This window comes from Schistocerca cancellata, chromosome 3, assembly GCF_023864275.1.
Source record: "Schistocerca cancellata isolate TAMUIC-IGC-003103 chromosome 3, iqSchCanc2.1, whole genome shotgun sequence".
NCBI lineage: Eukaryota > Metazoa > Arthropoda > Insecta > Orthoptera > Acrididae > Schistocerca > Schistocerca cancellata.
The window spans coordinates 617,166,906-617,190,414 of record NC_064628.1 but is presented as its reverse complement, the minus strand read 5'-3'; the positions used below and the strand labels follow the sequence as shown (position 1 = coordinate 617,190,414).

Genomic DNA, 23,509 nt, shown 5'->3' with positions numbered 1-23,509 from the left:
ATGGTTCTGTTTTTACTGATTGAGATATGGAACCCTAAAAGTTAAGTAAACTGTTTATTATTCCAAAAGCTGTCACCATAACTGTTAATATATTTATCCCACTGTGAAACGAGATGGTCAATGCTACCATAAAAAATGTTTGCACTTGTCTACAAAACCATGATTGTACCCAGATGTGCACCTCTTCATCTGAAGCAAATCAATTGCCACAAATGTCTTTCTTCAGTACTCCAAAAATGTAAATCACATGGTGAGAGAGTAGGCTTAATGGAGGATGTACATTGGTTTCCAAGTGAAACTTCAGTATTGTATCTGAAACAATTTTGGGAACATGTGGGTCTGCCAAGGCTGTTTTGACTTCAATGCAAAAGTTTTGTAGGAAGCCCTTAAAAGCCCTCCATACAGTCCCACTCTCTCCATTCAATAGCCCTTTTTGAAGCCCTGAAGAAAGACATTCATGGCCATTTATTTACTTTGGACATAGAAGTGGATGCCTGGGTGCAATTTTGGTTATATACATAACTGCAAAAATTTTTGCGTGAAAACATAAGACTAGCTTGTCTCACAGTGGGGTAAATATATTAACACATATGGCAGTTACTTTTGAATTAATAAACGTCTTCCTTAGTTTCTTTCCATCTGTCTCATTTTTATTTGGCGGCCACTTATACATCACAAGACACAGCCGGAATGGAAATATCAGTGAGGCAACAGGGAAGCAGAGCCATTGCAGCTATAATGATCCAGTCACTTCACATCCACGCCATGGACTTGTTATGGCTTGTGTGAGCAGAACTGATGCAGTAGCAAAACAAGTACACACAAACCAGTGTAAATAACCCTCTTCAGACTCCACAACTGCTTGCTGTGACACTGCTGATTGTGTCATATCCAATGCTGTAGACTTATGTCCTCCAGCTGGCAGGTTACTTCAACTGCTGCCATCTTCCACCCTGGAGGTCTCTGGTTCCCATCTGGGGCCACACAGCCATTCATCCATCATCAGCTGTATGGCTGGACTCTGATGTTGGGAGCTGCCACTTCAGCACGGGTTCATTAATGTGATCATGCCTGCCTTGGCTGTCCCCACCTGGGGCTGCTAATGGCTTCTAACAGGCACATCTGATTCATAGATCCTCTCCTGATGGGTCAGAGGCCTTACTGTACCATTGGCATCTGCAATGGCAAGTTGCAGTGCCTTCCCTGCCAGGGCATGTGCAGTTCGTGTCCCATGAGTGTTGGCATCATAGGGCAACACGACACAAGTACTTGGAATAATAAATGATTAGTTCTCCATTCATTCTCATTCATCTAACAGGCACCCATTCACTATGCCACTGCAATGCACACCTGGGTGGACAATTCCCAAAATCCAGGTAGTCCACCACCCACCACAGCAGCTGACCAACTTGGTCATTGTATTGGTATTGGTTTTGGTATAGTATTTATTGGTCCTGTTGTCTACAAAAACATCTTTTGCGTAAGACATTGGACAATTCAAGTTATATGTACAGTTCTGAACGTGATTTCTAGGCATACTTATTTAAGATTACAGTAAAACACTTCATGCCTTAAGTATTTATATAACACACTTTATAAATTTAAATATTCTTCAATAAAGTAAAAGCAGTGGTGTTGTAAATATGACTTTGGAGATTTTCCAAAGGTTTTGATCTCAGTAATAGCTTTTATGTTTTCAGAAAATGTGTTATACAGTTTAAGTCCCATGTTGGAAGTACCTTTTTGACACAGAGATGTGTTGATTTAGTTATATGTAAATTTTTGTTTTTTTTCTGTAAAGTGATCATGTATATACAGTTTTCTTGCAGGCTGCATTCCTTTCCTATTACATTTATTTTAAAGAATATAAGGGTTTCCATAATGTATACAAATGATAATGGGGGAATACCAGATATCTTAAACAGAGGTGCGCAAGAGACTCTAGATTTGTGCCCAAATATGATTCTAATGGGCCTTTTTTGTAGTCTGAAAATGCTGTTAGCCATTTTAGAGTTTCCCCAGAAGGTGACTCCATATTTAAGGTGATAATGAATTCGTTACTGTTTTCTCGCTACAGACTGATTTTAGTCTCTTGCTCAGTTCTACAATAAGGTATTCACTATGATTCCATTTTACATTCCTCTGCAGCCAAAGTCCTACAGATTTAGTTTCAGTACTGTTGCAAACTAGTTCATCATTGTTAGGGACCAATGGGATAAACATGCCCTTGTTTGGACCACTGTGAAATTTTACTGCAATGGTTTTTTTCTATTTATTCCAAGCTGATTATTCTGTGCCCCACTGCTAAGTTGTCCCATAACTGATCCTTGGGGTACACCATATTTAATTTGTTTATAGTCTGATAAGTGTTCAGATATAGTTTTACATGGATATTTGTGTGCTTGATGCACACTTCCTGCTTATGGTTGCTCAGAAAGCAATTGATCCAGTTGTTGGACAGACTTGAATACCATATTTTTCAAGATTTGAGAGCATAATCTCATGGTTCACCATGCCAAAAGCTTTTGACAGGTCAATAAAGACTGTTATTGATCCCTGTTTCTTGTCCCTCAGGCTTAATATGGAGCTGATACACTAATAAATAGCAGTTGTTGTTGACCTCTTATTTCTGAATCCATGTTGTCCATTGCATAGTATATTGGTTTTATTTACAAATTTCATAAGTTCATCCTACATAACATTTTCTAATACTTCACTATGATTCCATTTTACATTCCTCTGCAGCCAAAGTCCTACTAATTTAATTTCAGTACTGTTGCTAACTAGTTCATCATTGATAGAGACCAATGGGATAAACACACCCTTGTTTGGACCACTAATAAACTAATACACTAATAAATAGCAGTTGTTGCTGACCTCTTTTTTCTGAATCCACGTTGTTCATTGCATAGTATATTGGTTTTATTTACAAATTTCATAAGTTTGTCGTACATAACATTTTCTAATACTTTTGAAATGCAAGAGGAAATTGTGATGGACTCTAGTTATTTATGGTATCTTTCTCACTGTTTATATATACTGGAATGACTTTAAATGTTTTCAATAAATCAGGGAAAATGCCTGTCTGAAGTGAGCATTCACATAACTATGTAAGTAATGCAATTAGGTTTGATGAACTCTTCTTTAAGATTGTTGAAGGGACACCATGAATGTCTGCAGAGTTGGAATTTTTTTGTCCTTGTATTGCAGTAGCTACTTCATCTTGTGAAACAGAATTGATGTACATTGGCCCCCTACAAGCACTTGTTTTGTATTCATTGCCTTGGGTATTCCTGTGTAACTTTGATTGTTTCATATTATCAGCAACACTTGTGAAAAAATTGTTTAAAGTACTGGCTACTTTTAAGAGTTTTGTTACTTTTTTATTTTTTTGTGATAGTGTTATATTTCTGCAAGATGATCTGTGTTCTCCAGATTCTTTTTTTATAACACTCCACACTTTATTATCTGACCTATAAATGTATTTCTCATTATGCATTATTTTTGCCACTCTTATTTATTTTAGTAGTATTTTCGAGTAATTTTTATAGTGTATGTGTCTTTCAAGTTAGGAATTTTTTGATTTACACATTTCATGAAGTAGTCTTTTTTTTCTAGCATGAAACCCTTATTACCCTTGTGATCCAGCTATTTGTTCTAGGATTCCCCCTTATGGTTATAGTATTCAGTGAGAAGGTAGTTTGAAAGAAATGGGTTAACGTATCACTGAAAGTGTTGGATTTTTCATTGATATCATTAATTTTGTAAACCTGTGACCATTTTTCTTTCTGTAATAAGCTGTTGAAGTAATTTACATTATCGTGAGTGTACCTTCTGCTTGTGGTTCTTAAAGACATGTTGTTAATAATATTGCCTTTCATTTTTAAGCCCAAACTTTGAGCAAGATGTTCACTAAAATGTGCACTGAAAATTTTTAGTGAAGTATTGTGTAAACTTTTCTCAGCTAGAAATTGATCTAAACAGCCCCTTTGCTTCCTTATAGGCTGATGCAAGATTCACAAGGGCCTGTCCACTTCTACTGTTTGTGAGGAAATAAATATTGAAGTCACCACAGATCATCAACTCACAATCCATTTTATTTGCCTTGTTTAGCAATGACTCCATTCTGTCTAAGAAAAGTTCAAAATGTACAGATGGTGATCAGAAGACTGTAGCAATAAACAGGTTGAACTGAAGAATTTTTATAGCTGGAATTTCACAATCCTTTTCAAAATTTGTTCTAGTTAAGTCAGGTAGGGTAGTAAAATCTATATTTTCTTTTATGTAAATTGCTACCCCACCCTTCTTGCCATTTTTCCTGCAGTAGTAGAATGACAAAATGACTTTATTTATTTTCATATTCTAAATTAATTCTGGGGTAAGGCCAGTGTTCAGAAATGCATAACAATGAGATATCTTTTAATTCATCAGTTAATAGTATGTTAATTTCATCGATATTATTACACAGGGATTGCACATTATGGTGATAAATTTTTAGAGTGGGTGTATTCACAACTTGATAGTTGGGAGTCATAGTTACAGCATCACATACCTTTAGTTTAAATTAGGATCACCAGCTGTGTTGTCTTTTCATTCTCCTTTCTTGCTCAGTTTACTTTCCTCACTTTTGCCAGTGGCATGTACAGGAAGCTGATAGATTGTTCTGTTCCTTAATACTGACAAGGGCAAAATTGATGTATAATACTTTGTGTCAGTTGTTTCTCCCTATTTATATACTGGTCAAGGTCAGTAATTTTTGATAGGTCAGCAAATGTTGTCTAATCAATTGAACTGGAAACATGTTACTGATTTTATTACTCCATTTTTGTATTATTCATTAAGAAATCTACTTACCAGTGATTAGATTTTATTTATTTATTTATTTTTTTAGTTTTGAACTTTAAAATAATTTTCATGGAATTACATTTTACAAAACTCATCAGGAGAAATGAACTGAACTGGTTGAGAGTTTTTGTTGGTGTTGATTCATCCATGTTTCTCTGTAAGTGTTTTATGCATCCATCCATTCACAGTGTGTCTAATAAATCCTGTCATGAAGAAGCACTAGCTGGGAGATGAAACAAGTCAAGTTATACATTAAGAAACAAAAGAAGCCACTGCAGGCTACTGCTGTAAAGCATACTGACAACAAATTATGCTTATTGCTAATTTAGCAATACTGATAAATGGGAATTACTTAACACATGGTTATGTATATTAGGTAAAAAACAAATACTTTGGGAAGAAAAGGGGACACTGTTCCTCCCCATCTAATAATCAGCTGCTGTTTTCCTCAAATTCTCCAGACGAAGTATTTATGTAACTTTACACGAAACACTAGTAGCTGTCTGCAAACTGGCGAAATCAAAACCTGTTTAGTATAATCAGAGCTATGCTGAATTTGCATCCCTGAGTCCAAATATTCTAATAAATTGGAGGAAGATATGCTAATGATGTATTCCCTTGTACTTTCGTTTTGAATTTCTGTGGATTTTCTGTTTCCTGCCTGTCTGCTAGTTACCTGTAACAGACTTTTGCACCACAGTATACAACTACATTAACTACTAAATACAGACACTGCTACCTGTTTGTTTAACGTATGCTAATAATGAATCACAAATAGTGGTAATCTACTGATATTGATAATTATATGGATTTCTTCCAGATTACTTTATCGACATACACAGGCGTTGGACAAAAATATAGAAACACTGCATGAAACACATGCTTGACCATTAATGCAGAAGCTAGCCAAACTTGCAGGTTGTGCTGTCATATTTGACCATGAATTGCACCTATGCAATGTCCTCTTTGCATTGCATGTTTCATTTGTAGTCAGATCAGTGTTCTATGCAGTTGTGATGCATTATGTCAGAGATAAGTGAATCCAGTGTGGGCACATTGTTGGTGCTCCTATGGTGGGTGCTGCCATAACCAAGATACTAAAGATTTATACTATATACAGGGAAAGCAGAAAAACATCATCTGCTAAGTTGCAAAGCAGACAACTGTATGTTGAGGGATCATGACATATAAGCATTGAAGTTGCAATCCAAAATAAGAGAACGACAACTGCAAAAGTCATTACAGAACTGAATGTCACACTCTGGAACTCTGTCAGCATCAAAATACACTCCTGGAAATGGAAAAAAGAACACATTGACACTGGTGTGTCAGACCCACCATACTTGCTCCGGACACTGCGAGAGGGCTGTACAAGCAATGATCACACGCACGGCACAGCGGACACACCAGGAACCGCGGTGTTGGCCGTCGAATGGCGCTAGCTGCGCAGCATTTGTGCACCGCCGCCGTCAGTGTCAGCCAGTTTGCCGTGGCATACGGAGCTCCATCGCAGTCTTTAACACTGGTACCATGCCGCGACAGCGTGGACGTGAACCGTATGTGCAGTTGACGGACTTTGAGCGAGGGCGTATAGTGGGCATGCGGGAGGCCGGGTGGACGTACCGCCAAATTGCTCAACACGTGGGGCGTGAGGTCTCCACAGTACATCGATGTTGTCGCCAGTGGTCGGCGGAAGGTGCACGTGCTTGTCGACCTGGGACCGGACCGCAGCGACGCACGGATGCACGCCAAGACCGTAGGATCCTACGCAGTGCCGTAGGGGACCGCACCGCCACTTCCCAGCAAATTAGGGACACTGTTGCTCCTGGGGTATCGGCGAGGACCATTCGCAACCGTCTCCATGAAGCTGGGCTACGGTCCCGCACACCGTTAGGCCGTCTTCCGCTCACACCCCAACATCGTGCAGCCCGCCTCCAGTGGTGTCGCGACAGGCGTGAATGGAGGGACGAATGGAGACGTGTCGTCTTCAGCGATGAGAGTCGCTTCTGCCTCGGTGCCAATGATGGTCGTATGCGTGTTTGGCGCCGTGCAGGTGAGCGCCACAATCAGGACTGCACACGACCGAGGCACACAGGGCCAACACCCGGCATCATGGTGTGGGGAGCGATCTCCTACACCGGCCGTACACCACTGGTGATCGTCGAGGGGACACTGAATAGTGCACGGTACATCCAAACCGTCATCGAACCCATCGTTCTACCATTCCTAGACCGGCAAGGGAACTTGCTGTTCCAACAGGACAATGCACGTCCGCATGTATCCCGTGCCACCCAACGTGCTCTAGAAGGTGTAAGTCAACTACCCTGGCCAGCAAGATCTCCAGATCTGTCCACCATTGAGCATGTTTGGGACTGGATGAAGCGTCATCTCACACGGTCTGCACGTCCAGCACGAACGCTGGTCCAACTGAGGCGCCAGGTGGAAATGGCATGGCAAGCCGTTCCACAGGACTACATCCAGCATCTCTACGATCGTCTCCATGGGAGAATAGCAGCCTGCATTGCTGCGAAAGGTGGATATACACTGTACTAGTGCCGACATTGTGCATGCTCTGTTGCCTGTGTCTATGTGCCTGTGGTTCTGTCAGTGTGATCATGTGATGTATCTGACCCCAGGAATGTGTCAATAAAGTTTCCCCTTCCTGGGACAATGAATTCACGGTGTTCTTATTTCAATTTCCAGGAGTGTAATATGAAGGGAGCTCTCTTTGCTGGGAATGCAGGGTGAGCAAGCATTTCAAAATCACTAAGAAGTGATGCAAATGTCCATAACAGATAAACTTGGTCCTGCAGCCATAAAACATGTACAGTGGAGCAATGTAAGAAAGTCATTTGGTCAGATGAGCCCTGTTTTATGCTGTTTTCAACTTCTAGACAAATTTACATCTCAAGAATGAAACAAAGACAGGGTTTGGTGATGATTTGGACAATTGTATCATGGTATTTCATGGGCCCCATGATTACTCTATAAGGATTATGTGACCACTTTGGCTGATCATGTACATCCCATGGTACAATATTTGCTCCCAATGGTGGTGCTGCATTCCAAGACAACAGTGCCTCTGTTGACACACCTCACATTGTTGAGGGCTGCCTTTGTGAGCACAAGGATGAATTTTCATGTCCCATAGCCACCATAATCAACAGATCTCAAAATTGTTGAGACTTTGTGGTATACTTTGGAGAGAAAGGTTCATGACTGCTATCTACTGTCCTTGTGGTTGCTTGAACTTGTCACTATTGTGTTGGATTAATGACTAAGAAACCCTTGAGAACCAAACATGACCTGTATTTATCCAATCTGAGACAGTTGGAAGCTATTTTAAATGTCAAAGTGTTTCCTGCACTATATTAGGTTTTTGGTGTTTCCATATTTTTGTCCAGCCCCTTGTAAGCCCTTTGCAATTTTACATACAAGATGACCAGCTGGCTATATACTGGTAAAGATAAAATCTACTGAACAATAATGGAAATTCCTGGATGGGAAGACACATGAAATAAGATAAGAGCAACCATTCACCTATAGCAGACTGATGTGTGCCACATAGAAACATGCAACAGAAAACAGTATTCACACTAGCTGTCGAGCTCTTGCTCTATTTCTAGCAGAAGTACACACATTCACACACACCGAAATGCACACTCCTACAGCCACAGCATAGAATCTGAAACCAAGATGGGAATCCACAGTCCATATGGAAATTATATTTTTTATTTCTAGTATTGTGTGTCTGTAAATTTCACAGTTCATCTTAAATTCACTCTTGCAGTAGTAAGTACAAATACTATAAGGGAGAAAATGTGTTAGTATGTAAACATAAGAACCCCAGTGTCCCAGAAAGCTTCTACAAAATGTTCAGTTATTAACTTAACATAATACACCTTAACTGCACTGTACCAGAAAATTATGCCATAGGACTGTACTGAGTGGAACTATGCAAAATATTCCAACAATTCTGTTTTCAAGTCAATATAATGAGAGAGATATCTAATGTGAGTGCAAAGCAGGCAAAAAGGGCTGTTTTGTTAACTTATGTACATTTTGTGTTATCTCTGTTGTCCACCTATCTGGATGGCTAGTAATTTCACATATGGAACCTCATAAAATGTGTACTCGTTGACCTCTACTTCTTATACCTTTAAATCATTTTTATTCATTTGGAACTGCATAGTATTAGCCATCTTTAAGAACAAGCTTTTAGCCATTTGATATGAACGAGTTGTAACTCTGTTTCTGGCTGTATCTGGTATGAATCTGTTTAGGTCATTTATCATTCTATTTCTAGCATCAGTTTTTGAAGAACCCTCCAGTTCCTGTGGTAAATCATTTGGCTAGCTCAAAAACGAATGCGCGAATTGCCAAAGATTGTGGGCCAACATACTTAATGCTTTCACATTTTGAATTTATTTTTATTCATCTGATAACATTGCTAAATGTGAATCTCTGTTTCTTGTTGTTGAGATATGCCACCATCCATGTAGGGGGGAGGGAGTTATTTTAATATCATATTTTCATTTCCCTTGTAGAACTGTATAATCTGCACAAATGAAAGCCTTGACAACTCACATAAAATGCCAACAGGGTAATTTTCTTCTTCTTTAGTTTTACCAGTGTTGAGCTCATGGGATTCACATACTGACTTCTCTGAATTCTGACTGTATCGTTTAGTGTCCATGACCCAAACTGAATTTCTGTAGACAATCCTTTACAGAAGCCAAATTGAATACTTGTTATTATTATTGACAGAAAAGTGGTTCAATATTTTGTTATAAGCTACTGTCTCCTAAGATAATGAGAACATTGGAGTGATTGGCCTTCATTCACTTGCTTATTTGCACTTTGGTAAATGAATGATCCCACCGAAGACTTCAGTATTTCAGGAAATACACCTGATTCCAAAATTAACTCAGAGTGGTACTACAAAGTCAGGGCTAGTTTTCAGTACTTTGGTTGAAACAGCTTTGTAGCCAGAAGAGGTACTACTTTAAAGTGACCTGATGGCTTTTGCGGTCTTTCTGACAGTTGACTTGGTATAACTGCTGTATGGTAGTGGAGTGTCTATGTAAATCTAATGGTTCTGCTTTTTATGGCTGATTTTTTTTGTCCCTGTGTATCCAGCTAGCTTTTGGAAGAATTAAGTGAATTAATGGCTAATTATTTGTATCTAACATTGTCTCACAGGCAGTGTCATCTTGGAATTGAGTCTCATTTACGTCTTCTTTTTTTTAACTTTTTTCCATTGTTCAGCCAATAATTTCTCTCTGAATAGTGTGTGTGAGTGCTTTTCCCTTTGCAGCTGAATTTGACTGATGAGGATGCTTTATTGCTGCCTTTTGACTATTATGGACAGACACCTATTGTATATGGGGCTCATATCTATTTGATGAAAGATAATTGGATTTGGAATAAATTATCAATTGCTGCTGACTATTTCCTGTTCTTTTTTGGGATGTTACTGTGGATTATAAATCAGAGTTAGACATCAGTATCTTTGCATGCCCTGAACCAGTATTATTTGATATTAAGTATCTGTTTGTAATATCTTTCCAGTAATTTCTACTAAATCTAATTAGTACTGTCTCTGGTTGCCTAATGAAGGTGACATTTACTGTTGGGGGTGGTACACTCTCAGATGCCATGTCATTTATGCTTCCAAGTCTATTACTTATGTGGAGCACTTGAAAATTTGTTGCCGGACACTGTGGCCGAGTGGTTCTAGGTGCTTCAGTCTGGAACCACGTAACTGCTATGGTCGCAGGTTCAAATCCTGCCTCAGGCATGGATGTGTGTGCTGTCCTTAGGTTAGCTAGGTTTAAGTAGTTCTAAGTCTAAGAGACTGATGACTTCAGGTGTTAAGTCACATAGTGCTCAGAGCCATTTGAACCATTTTGAAAAGTTGTTCAGTGCAGTGCTTAATTATATGTATGGCCTCAAATGTTGCTCTACTTTATATGTACACAGCCAATCCTTTTCTCTTATTTTGTGCCTATAGTAATGTGATACTAACTCGTATCAATCTAGGTAGGTTTATCCACTTTTTATCACTGCCAAATGATGTTCTGTTATGAATAACACATCTGTAGAAATGTGTTCACATTTTCAGTTTCCTAACTAGTCTTCTTATGTTTTGATGAAAAAGTCTAAGTGTATTTTGTTTGTATTTTTAAAGCTGCAAAATCTGTAGTTTAATTGCTTCTCCAATAATTGCTACAACTGTTTCTACAGTTACTGGAAATCATGTCTTTTGAAATATGTATCCTGTGAAACTATTGGACAGACAGACAGTACTCACATTACTCTGAATGCTCTGAGAAATATATTGTGCAAATAACTGGATACTGGAAACATTCAGATGCAGAAACACACTTTGTTGTAGACTGTGTGAGGGATGAAACATCAGCCATGCCCACATGTGATCACTCCCATTCTGCTGAGCAACTCCTGAAGATCTGCAGTTATGGCTTTCCTAGAACATTTCATTCAGGACTTATTGTATCACTCAAAGAATTATATAATCTTCACCTTAATGTGATGAGCTTTCTTAATTGTGTGCCTGATGTCACCCTCAGAATCATAGTTGAGATCATTGAAACCACAGTTCATTTACCCCCTCCCCCCTCACCGTCCCCCCAAAGTAATCACTACATGATTTTCTTCACCAAGATCTTGCACCAGGGAACCTAAATGACAGGTGACATCCCTGAGCCCTACAGTTCACCTTAAAACTACTAGTTACTTGGTATTTACCTACCAAGCTCTGAGAACTGCACTAACTCTGGCTTTCCCCTGCCTTGACTACTTACCAACAAAAGGACATTCTTTTAGTCCTCTGAGAGTTATTATCTCAAATTTGCACTTTTCCCCCATGTTGTTGGACTGTTCCTGGACTCTTTAGGTTGCAGCAGTTAATGCTCAATGATAATGCGAATATGAATACTGAACTCATCTTATGCACACCCTGGGTCCCACATTGCTAGTATGAAATAAAGAAGATAAGAAAGGAAAACAAAGACTCTTGGGTAAGTAGAAAATTCAGATGAAAGTACCTTCAAAGCTGAAATACTGAGCAAAGGTAAAATGACCAGTAGAAAGAATGACATGAACGCCTCATCTATAATATAAATGAAGTAAAATCTAAATTTATACTGTTTCAGACATATTAAATGAATACTTTGTGAAAAATCCCATAGGGTCCAGCCAGTGGAATGACTTAGGCAACTGGCAACAGGGTAAACTTCAAATTTGTACTGTCCCCCTGACCCCTCTCCTTCCATTAATGACAAATATCCATTTAAAAATGTGTGCAGAGCATACCCTTTACACTTCCATTGAATTTCTTCACTTTGCATAACAAGAGTGGTTCCATCTAGTAGCTGAAAACAAGTCACAAGTGTCTCCACACCAGGGTGAGATAGGTCTTAAGAAACTGTTAAAATTTTTTGGAACATTGTTCCAGAAAAAAACAGTGATCTATTAATATTATAGCTTATTTCAATACCGTAAGTCATGATCACATTTAAGTTGTTTATTTTTATTTTTAGATGACTGATTTTGATCTTCTAAAAGAGAATCTTCAGATCATACGTTCCTTAATTACTGTAGGAACCATTGGCATGGAGGAGGTCCATCTGTGCAGGCATAGAGAACACTGCTTGAACAGTGTTCTCCATACCTGCACAGATGGATCTGCTCCATGCTAACGGTTCCTACAGTCGTCAAGGAATGTAAGATTTGAAGTTGATCTCATAGAAGATTGAAACTGATCATTTAAAAATAAAAATAAACAACTTAAATGCAATCATGACTGTGTGTATTGAAGTAAGTCATAAGGAGCTGCTGCTCAATACAATATAGTCAATATATATGTAGACTGAAGCAAGAAGTAAATTTATACCAAGGCCGGGATTCGAAACTGGTTCTCCTGCTTATTAGGCAGATGTGCTAAACACTACACCACTCTGGTGCAGTGGCTTTGCACAACTGAAGGAACTACCCTGTAATGCCTCCTCCCTCCTCAGTCCAAATTCTCATTCACACCTCAGCCCACTTGGTATTCCCTGTAACCTCAAACAACATTGCAGAGGCTCTCCAACTATACTGGTATAGCACCTCAGCATCAAACGTAACAGGGAACCCTACCTAAAACCCAGGCATAGATGCTTGAACCAAATAAAACTATGTGGTCCCAGAAACCTTTTCAAGTCTCAAACACCTATGATGTATATCTACAGACTGAAGCAACGGGTAAAAATTTGTACCAAGACTGCGATTCAAATCCTGGCATTGGTATAAATTTTCATTCATCGTTTCAGTCTGCAAATATATATTATAGATGTTTGAGGCTTGGAAAGTTCTCTGAAACCATATAGTTTGATTGAACAATTAGTTGGAATCACCTCATGATTTCCTTTCATAAATCTTCTTCTTCTCCTCCAAACCCCACCCCCTCTGCCCTCCCTCATCTACTTTATCCTTCCTCTTTCTCTTTTCCATTTTCTTCTTGATTAACATTGCTGACTCTCAATCACAGAGCCCTGGATTCAATTCCTGACTGAGTTGGGAATTTTCTCCATTCAGGACTAGATGGATGTGTGTGTTGTCCTCATCATCATTGGTGCACAAATCACCAAAGCTGCAGCAAATAAAATCACTTGAACTAGACCAAACTTCCAAGAAGGAGCTCATGGCCAAAGATGCCATACACACATTTCATATTTCCTATCTCCTCCCTCCCCCTCTCCTCGTCACAAAGCTGCATCCACAGAAACAGCCCCTATGGTATACGCCCTAACTGCCATACTCTAACCAAACCAATGGGTCCAACTGGATTACAAATTTAAATGTAGTCAACTCAAGGAGAATGTAATCCACACACACACACACACACACACACACACACACACACACACACACACACACACACACACACAGCAAGGCATGTTTTGCTTTTAGAATTCTCCGTAATTCTAGTGGCATGAAGGCCATGACATTTTGCTCTCTGTTATCTTATGAAGTTATCTTCTACAGCAATGTAACTAAAATAAATAAAAACCAATCATGTAGTTAAGTGAGCATTAAGAATACTGAAAAGTAGACAAGCAGGGCTGTAGTCATTCTTCCTGCACTCCATTTGCAAATAAAATTGGAAGTACCCATAATTTATGATACATTGAAAGTACCCTCTGCCATGCTCTGCACAGTGATTTGCAGAGTATAGAATCAGATGTAGAAACATCCATGTAGTCATGACAGTATTTAGGTGGTCATGACAAATAAACAGCAGCTATTTACTGTAACTGTCGATGCACTAGATTTTTTTTAAGTGAGGAAAAATTTTGCTATGTAATATTTAACTTCATTAAGTGTAATTAGCTTATAGCAGTTTAAGTACAGTTAATTATCAATAAAATTTTCAAACTGTTTCTCTTTGTTAACGTAGTGCATGGCTTGTTCAGTACCCCCAAAAGTTCTCCTTTATGGTGGGATCTATGGAACAGGATGAATAAGTGAGTGTGTGAGTCAGTACTGTTAACACATTAAGATTGTGCTATAATGATAGCACTGAAACACGTCAAAGTCCTGTAAAAGTATATACCCTAAATTAGGTTCCCTCAGCCCATGAAATATAGAATAAATCAAGAGGAGACATTACAGCAGCACACAGAAGAAAACTGGCAGCAACATGTTGCCATTTTGTCTCTCTCTGACTTTCTTGGCATGATCAATGAATGGTGTACTTCTGGGTGTTCCATTTTATAGAAACAACAATTCAGCTGTACACCCAGAAGTATAACATTAATGTGGCTATCTTGCTTATTTATTTTTCATGTTGTTTCCATGGTCATCAATGACTGAAAACTCCTCGTGAGTGTCTGATATGTAGTTATTGTATACGTGTTCAACAGAGCTTAGAGTCACTGCCATGAAGGGCGCATCTCTCCTTGCTGATCATTCTGTACAGCACAAAAGTAATTGCCATGCCTGTTTCCATACATGGGTATGTGGCCTCATCCTCATAGGTGAGGAACATGTGATTTGTTGTCACCACTCACATGGTCATGACTTACATTTATCAGTCCTGTTGTTATCTACTTCCTTTCCATTCTCATTCCCACATTTCATTTCTTCCATAACTTCACTTTGTACTGTTTCCTATTTCCAGCTCCTTCTTATATTTAGTTGCCTCCCTTGTCTTTTCTTTCTATGGAAGCATTTTCACCAGAACATTATTCCTTCTTGTGAAACTCAGCTTGCTCTGTTCCTCCATGAAATACATAGCACTGTAGACAACAGTGCTCAGGTTGATCCCATGTCCTTTGACTTCAGATAGGTATTTGACACCCTCCCACACTACTGTTTAGTGAAGAAAATATGAGCTTATCAAGTATTGGGCCATATTTGTGACTGGATTCAAGACTTCCTTGCAAATAAAATTCATGTTGCCCTGAATGGAATAAAATCAACACGTGGAAGGGTAATTTCTCGAGTACCCAAGTGAAATATCATGCATCAACATCTGCATACATACTCAAGCCACTGTATGGTGCATGGTGGAAGGTACCTTGTCCACTACCAGTCATTTCCTTTACTTTTCCACTTGCAAATAGATCAAGAGAAAAACAACTGTCTGTATGCCTCCATATAAGCCCTAATCTCTCTGATCTTATCTTCTTGGTCCTTATGTGAAATTTACATTGTTAGTAGTACAATTGTTCTGCAGTCAGCCTCAAATCCCAGTTCTCTAAATTTTCTCAATAGTGCTCCTCAAAAAGAACATTGCTTTCCCTCCAGTGATTCTTATTTGAGTTCCTGAAATATCTCTGTTATACTTGTGTGTTGTACAAAACCACCAGTAACAAATCCAGCAGGCCACCTCTGAATTGCTTTGATGTCTTCCATTAATCTGACCTTGTGCAGATCGCAAACACTCTATCAGTATTAGCAATGGTTAGTACTAATGTCTTATATGTGGTCTCCTTCACAGAAAAACCACACTTTCCTAAAATTCTCCCAAGAAACTGAAGTATACCACTCACCTTCCCTATTACAATCCTTACATGCTCATTCAATTTCATATTGCTTTGCAATGTTATGTCTAGAAATTTAACCCATGTCACTGTGTCAAACAGAACAATACTAATACTGTATTTGAATATTATGAATTTGTTTTCCCTACTCATCTGCATTAATTTACATTTTTCTACATTTAGAGCTAGCTGCCATTCATCACACCAACCAGAAATTTTGTCTGTCATCTTGTATGCTCCTACAGCCACTCAACAATGACACCTTCCCTTACACCACAGCATCTTCAGCAAACAACTGCAGATTGCTGTTTATATTTGTCCACCAGAACATTTATGTATATAGAAAATAACAGTGATCATATCACCCTTCCCTGGGGTACTCCTGGTGATACCTTTGCCTCTCCCATACTGGGTTCTGTTACTTAAGAAGTCTCTGGACCACTCACATACCTGAGAAGCTATTCCACATGCTTGTAACTTTGTTAACAGTCAGCAGTGTGGCACCATGTCAAACACTTTATGAATATCTAGGAATATGGGATCTGCTTGTTGCCCTTCATCCATAGTTAGAAGGATCTCATGTGAGAAAAGAGCAAGCTGAGTTTTGCCTGAGTGACACTTTTTAAAACCATACTGATACATGGATAGGAGCTTTTCCCTCTCAAAGACATTTGTTATATTCAAACCAGTAATATAGTCAATAATTCTGTAGAAAACCAAAATTAAAGATATTGGTCTGTAATTTTGCATGTGTGTTCTTTTACCTTTTTTTTATATACAGGAGCCATCTGCACATTTTTCCAGTTGCTCGGGACTTTGCACTGAATTTGCAGTTCTGTAGAGTACTCTTTGTAAAAACCAAACTGTGATTCCACCAGGAGCTGGGACTTACTTAGTTTCAACTCTTTCAGTTGTTTCTCTATATCAGTGATGCTTATTACTGTGTCCTCCATATGGTGGTCTGTGCAATGTTCAAATACTGGTATGTTTGTATGATCTCCTAAATGAGTGATTTCTCAAATGAGAAATTTAAAACTTTGACTGCACTTTTGCTGTTGTCTACTGCCACACCAGACTAGTCAATGAGTAACTATACAGGGTGTTACAAAAAGGTACGACCAAACTTTCTGGAAACATTCCTCACACTCAAAGAAAGAAAATATGTTATGTGGACATGTGTCCGGAAATGCTTACTTTCCATGTTACAGCTCATTTTATTACTTCTCTTCAAATCACATTAATCATGGAATGGAAACACACAGCAACAGAATGTACCAGCATGACTTCAAACACTTTGTTACAGGAAATGTTCAAAATGTCCTCCATTAGCGAAGATACATGCATCCACCCTCCGTCGCATGGAATACCTGATGCGCTGATGCAGCCCTGGAGAATGGCGTATTGTATCACACCCGTCCGCAATACGAGCACGAAGAGTCTCTACATTTGGTACATCTACATCTACATCTACATTTATACTCCGCAAGCCACCCAACGGTGTGTGGCGGAGGGCACTTTACGTGCCACTGTCATTATCTCCCTTTCCTATTCCAGTCGCGTATGGTTCGCGGGAAGAACGACTGTCTGAAAGCCTCTGTGCGCGCTCTAATCTCTCTAATTTTACATTCGTGATCTCCTCGGGAGGTATAAGTAGGGGGAAGCAATATATTCGATACCTCATCCAGAAACGCACCCTCTCGAAACCTGGCGAGCAAGCTACACCACGATGCAGAGCGCCTCTCTTGCAGAGTCTGCCACTTGAGTTTGTTAAACATCTCAGTAACGCTATCACGGTTACCAAATAACCCTGTGACGAAACGCGCCGCTCTTCTTTGGATCTTCTCTATCTCCTCCGTCAACCCGATCTGGTACGGATCCCACACTGATGAGCAATACTCAAGTATAGGTCGAACGAGTGTTTTGTAAGCCACCTCCTTTGTTGATGGACTACATTTTCTAAGGACTCTCCCAATGAATCTCAACCTGGTACCCGCCTTACCAACAATTAATTTTATATGATCATTCCACTTCAAATCGTTCCGCACGCATACTCCCAGATATTTTACAGAAGTAACTGCTACCAGTGTTTGTTCTGCTATCATATAATCATACAATAAAGGATCCTTCTTTCTATGTATTCGCAATACATTACATTTGTCTATGTTAAGGGTCAGTTGCCACTCCCTGCACCAAGTGCCTATCCGCTGCAGATCTTCCTGCATTTCGCTACAATTTTCTAATGCTGCAACTTCTCTGTATACTACAGCATCATCCGCGAAAAGCCGCATGGAACTTCCGACACTATCTACTAGGTCATTTATATATATTGTGAAAAGCAATGGTCCCATAACACTCCCCTGTGGCACGCCAGAGGTTACTTTAACGTCTGTAGATGTCTCTCCATTGAGAACAACATGCTGTGTTCTGTTTGCTAAAAACTCTTCAATCCAGCCACACAGCTGGTCTGATATTCCGTAGGCTCTTACTTTGTTTATCAGGCGACAGTGCGGAACTGTATCGAATGCCTTCCGGAAGTCAAGGAAAATGGCATCTACCTGGGAGCCTGTATCTAATATTTTCTGGGTCTCATGAACAAATAAAGCGAGTTGGGTTTCACACGATCGCTGTTTCCGGAATCCATGTTGATTCCTACATAGTAGATTCTGAGTTTCCAAAAACGACATGATACTCGAGCAAAAGACATGTTCTAAAATTCTACAACAGATCGACGTCAGAGAGATAGGTCTATAGTTTTGCGCATCTGCTCGACGACCCTTCTTGAAGACTGGGACTACCTGTGCTCTTTTCCAATCATTTGGAACCTTTTGTTCCTCTAGAGACTTGCGGTACACGGCTGTTAGAAGGGGGGCAAGTTCTTTCACGTACTCTGTGTAGAATCGAATTGGTATCCCGTCAGGTCCAGTGGACTTTCCTCTGTTGAGTGATTCCAGTTGCTTTTCTATTCCTTGGACACTTATTTCAATGTCAGCCATTTTTTCGTTGGTGCGAGGATTTAGAGAAGGAACTGCAGTGCGGTCTTCCTCTGTGAAACAGCTTTGGAAAAAGGTGTTTAGTATTTCAGCTTTACGCTTGTCATCCTCTGTTTCAATGCCATCATCATCCCGGAGTGTCTGGACATGATGTTTCGAGCCACTTACTGATTTAACATAAGACCAGAACTTCCTAGGATTTTCTGTCAAGTCGGTACCTAGTATTTTACTTTCGAATTCACTGAACGCTTCACGCATAGCCCTCCTTACGCTAACTTTGACATCGTTTAGCTTCTGTTTGTCTGAGAGGTTTTGGCTGCGTTTAAACTTGGAGTGAAGCTGTCTTTGCTTTCGCAGTAGTTTCCTAACTTTGTTGTTGTACCACGGTGGGTTTTTCCCGTCCCTCACAGTTTTGCTCGGCACGTACCTGTCTAAAACGCATTTTACGATTGCCTTGAACTTTTTCCATAAACACTCAACATTGTCAGTGTCAGAACAGAAATTTTCGTTTTGATCTGTTAGGTAGTCTGAAATCTGCCTTCTATTACTCTTGCTAAACAGATAAACCTTCCTCCCTTTTTTTATATTCCTATTAACTTCCATATTCAGGGATGCTGCAACGGCCTTATGATCACTGATTCCCTGTTCTGCACTTACAGAGTCGAAAAGTTCGGGTCTGTTTGTTATCAGTAGGTCCAAGATGTTATCTCCATGAGTCGGTTCTCTGTTTAATTGCTCGAGGTAATTTTCGGATAGTGCACTCAGTATAATGTCACTCGATGCTCTGTCCCTACCACCCGTCCTAAACATCTGAGTGTCCCAGTCTATATCTGGTAAATTGAAATCTCCACCTAAGACCATAACATGCTGAGAAAATTTATGTGAAATGTATTCCAAATTTTCTCTCAGTTGTTCTGCCACTAATGCTGCTGAGTCGGGGGGTCGGTAAAAGGAGCCAATTATTAACCTAGCTCGGTTGTTGAGTGTAACCTCCACCCATAATAATTCACAGGAACTATCCACTTCTACTTCACTACAGGATAAACTACTACTAACAGCGACGAACACTCCACCACCGGTTGCATGCAATCTATCCTTTCTAAACACCGTCTGTGCCTTTGTAAAAATTTCGGCAGAATTTATCTCTGGCTTCAGCCAGCTTTCTGTACCTATAACGATTTCAGCTTCGGTGCTTTCTATCAGCGCTTGAAGTTCCGGTACTTTACCAACGCAGCTTCGACAGTTTACAATTACAATACCGATTGCTGCTTGGTCCCCGCATGTCCTGACTTTGCCCCGCACCCGTTGAGGCTGTTGCCCTTTCTGCACTTGCCCAAGGCCATCTAACCTAAAAAACCGCCCAGCCCACGCCACACAACCCCTGCTACCCGTGTAGCCGCTTGTTGCGTGTAGTGGACTCCTGACTATCCAGCGGAACCCGAAACCCCACCACCCTATGGCGCAAGTCGAGGAATCTGCAGCCCACATGGTCGCAGAACCGTCTCAGCCTCTGATTCAGACCCTCCACTCGGCTCTGTACCAAAGGTCCGCAGTCAGTCCTGTCGACGATGCTGCAGATGGTGAGCTCTGCTTTCATCCCGCTAGCGAGACTGGCAGTCTTCACCAAATCAGATAGCCGCCGGAAGCCAGAGAGGATTTCCTCCGATCCATAGCGACACACATCATTGGTGCCGACATGAGCGATCACCTGCAGATGGGTGCACCCTGTACCCTTCATGGCATCCGGAAGGACCCTTTCCACATCTGGAATGACTCCCCCCGGTATGCACACGGAGTGCACTTTGGTTTTCTTCCCCTCCCTTGCTGCCATATCCCTAAGGGGCCCCATTACGCGCCTGACGTTGGAGCTCCCAACTACCAGTAAGCCCACCCTCTGCGACTGCCCAGATCTTGCAGACTGAGGGGCAACCTCTGGAACAGGACAAGCAGCCATGTCAGGCTGAAGATCAGTATCAGCCTGAGACAGAGCCTGAAACCGGTTCGTCAGACAAACTGGAGAGGCCTTCCGTTCAGCCCTCCGGAATGTCTTTCGCCCCCTGCCACACCTTGAGACGACCTCCCACTCTACCACAGGTGAGGGATCAGCCTCAATGCGGGCAGTATCCCGGGCAACCACAGTCGTAGTCCGATCGGGGGATGCGTGGGACGAGCTGGCCGTCCCCGACAAACCCCCATCCGGACCCCCACAGTGATGCCCATTGGCAACAGCCTCAAGCTGTGTGACCGAAGCCAACACTGCCTGAAGCTGGGAGCGAAGGGATGCCAACTCAGCCTGCATCCGAACACAGCAGTTGCAGTCCCTATCCATGCTAAAAACTTGTGCAAAGAACGTCTGAACTAATCTACAGAGAGCGCAAACAAAATGACACAAAATTGAAGCGGTTATTAAAATACAAGATTGCCTAGTAAATGCAGTAATGCTGCCACTTGTGCACTGCTGACACACTGCTCGGCGGCGGAAGGAGACTATGCGATTTAACACTATTCGAGTACTAAAACGTGATGCTACAACTCTCAAACACTATAATACGCCCGAAATTTATGAATTAAACAATGCAAGTACCAAAAACACGCAAAGAAATTAAGAATTAAACTATGTAACAAATGAGTGAGCTAGGAGTATATGACTTGCTGCTGCAGCTGCTTATCCAACAGAGGCAGGGACCGGGGTTGCGTAGACAAGAGCTTTCAAATGCCCCCATAAATGAAAGTCAAGAGGGTCGAGGTCAGGACAGCATGGAGACCATGGAATTGGTCTGCCTCTACCAATCCATTGGTCACCGAATCTGTTGTTGAGAAGCGTATGAACACTTCGACTGAAATGTGCAGGAGCTCCATCATGCATGAACCACATGTTGTGTCATACTTGTAAAGGCACATGTTCTAGCAGCACAGGTAGAGTATCCCGTATGAAATCATGATAACCTGCTCCATTGAGCGTAGGTGGAAGAACATGGGGCCCAATCAAGACATCACCAACAATGCCTGCCCAAACGTTCACAGAAAATCTGTGTTGATGACGTGATTGCACAATTGTGTGCGGATTCTCGTCAGCCCACACATGTTGATCGTGAAAATTTACAATTTTATCACGTCGGAATGAAGCGTCATCCGTGAAGAGAACATTTGCACTGAAATGAGGATTGACACATTGTTGGATGAACCATGCACCGAAGTGTACCCGTGGAGGCCAATCAGCTGCTGATAGTGCCTGCACACGCTGTACATGGTACGGAAACAATTGGTTCTCCCATACCACTCTCCATACAGTGAAGTGGTCAACGTTACCTTGTACAGCAGAAACTTCTCTGACGCTGGCATTAGGGTTACCGTCAACTGCATGAAGAATTGCCTCATCCATTGCAGGTGTCCTCGTCATTCTAGGTCTTCCCCAGTCGTGAGTCATAAGCTGGAATGTTCCATGCTCCCTAAGACGCCGATCAATTGCTTCGAACGTCTTCCTGTTGGGACACCTTCGTTCTGGAAATCTGTCTCGATACAAATGTACCGCACGACAGCTATTGCCCCGTGATAATCCATACATCAAATGGGCATCTGCCAACTCCGCATTTGTAAACATTGCACTGACTGCAAAACCACATTCGTGATGAACACTAACCTGTTGATGCTATGTAGTGGTGTAGAGCAATGAGTCGCATGTCAACACAAGCACCAAAGTCAACATTACCTTCCTTCAATTGGGCCAACTGGCGGTGAATCGAGGAAGTACAGTACACACTGATGAAACTAAAATGAGCTCTAACATGGAAATTAAGTGATTCCGGACAGATGTCCAAATAAGATCTTTTCTTTATTTGTGTGTGAAGAATGTTTCCTGAAAGTTTGACCGTACCTTTTTGTAACACCCTGTATAATAGCCTTAGACCCACTCAGCAATGTTATGTTGGACCAGAATTTTCTCAGGCTCTTGCAAGATCTATTGCTAAGGTATGATAGTAGCAGCTATTGTAAGCTTCAAGTATTGATCTTTTTACTGATGCATGAGTTTCTATTAACTTTTGCCTGTCATCATTTCCACATTCTCTTTTGAATCAGGAATACTGAAGCCTTTGCATCCTCATCTTTTTTTTAATTTCATTGTTAAAACATGATGGGCCTTTTCTGTGCTTAATCCACTTACTTAGCACATACTTCTCTGGAGTACGATTTACAATCCATTAAAAACTTTGCCCATAATTCCTCTACGTCCATCATACTGGAAGTAAATCAACTGTTATTGTTTTCAATGTATATAAATGATCTAGTAGAAAGCCTCAGATGCTCTTTAAGACTGTTCACAGATGATGGGGTTGTCTATAACAAAGAAGCAGTGCCAGATGACAGTATCAATTTGCTGAATGACTTGCAGAGGATTGATGAATGGTGCAGGCTGTGGCAGTTGACGCTGAATGTAAATAAATTTAATATACCACGCATACCTAGGAAAAGAAAGCCATTACTGTACAACTATATTACTGATGGGAAAGTGCTGGAAACAATATCTACTGTAAAATATTTAGGGGTAACTATGCAGAGCAACCCTAAGTGGAATGATCACATAAAACAAATAGAAGGAAAAGAAGATGCCAGACTGGGATTCATAGG

The 23,509-nt window shown here is 40.6% G+C and overlaps 1 protein-coding gene across 1 annotated transcript in view; it reads left to right on the top strand.

Annotated features, from left to right (window-relative positions):
• LOC126175522 (alanine--glyoxylate aminotransferase-like) overlaps positions 1–23,509 on the top strand; it is a 105,772-nt gene that overhangs the window by 5,185 nt on the left and 77,078 nt on the right. The gene's annotated exons all lie outside the window — the stretch shown is intronic.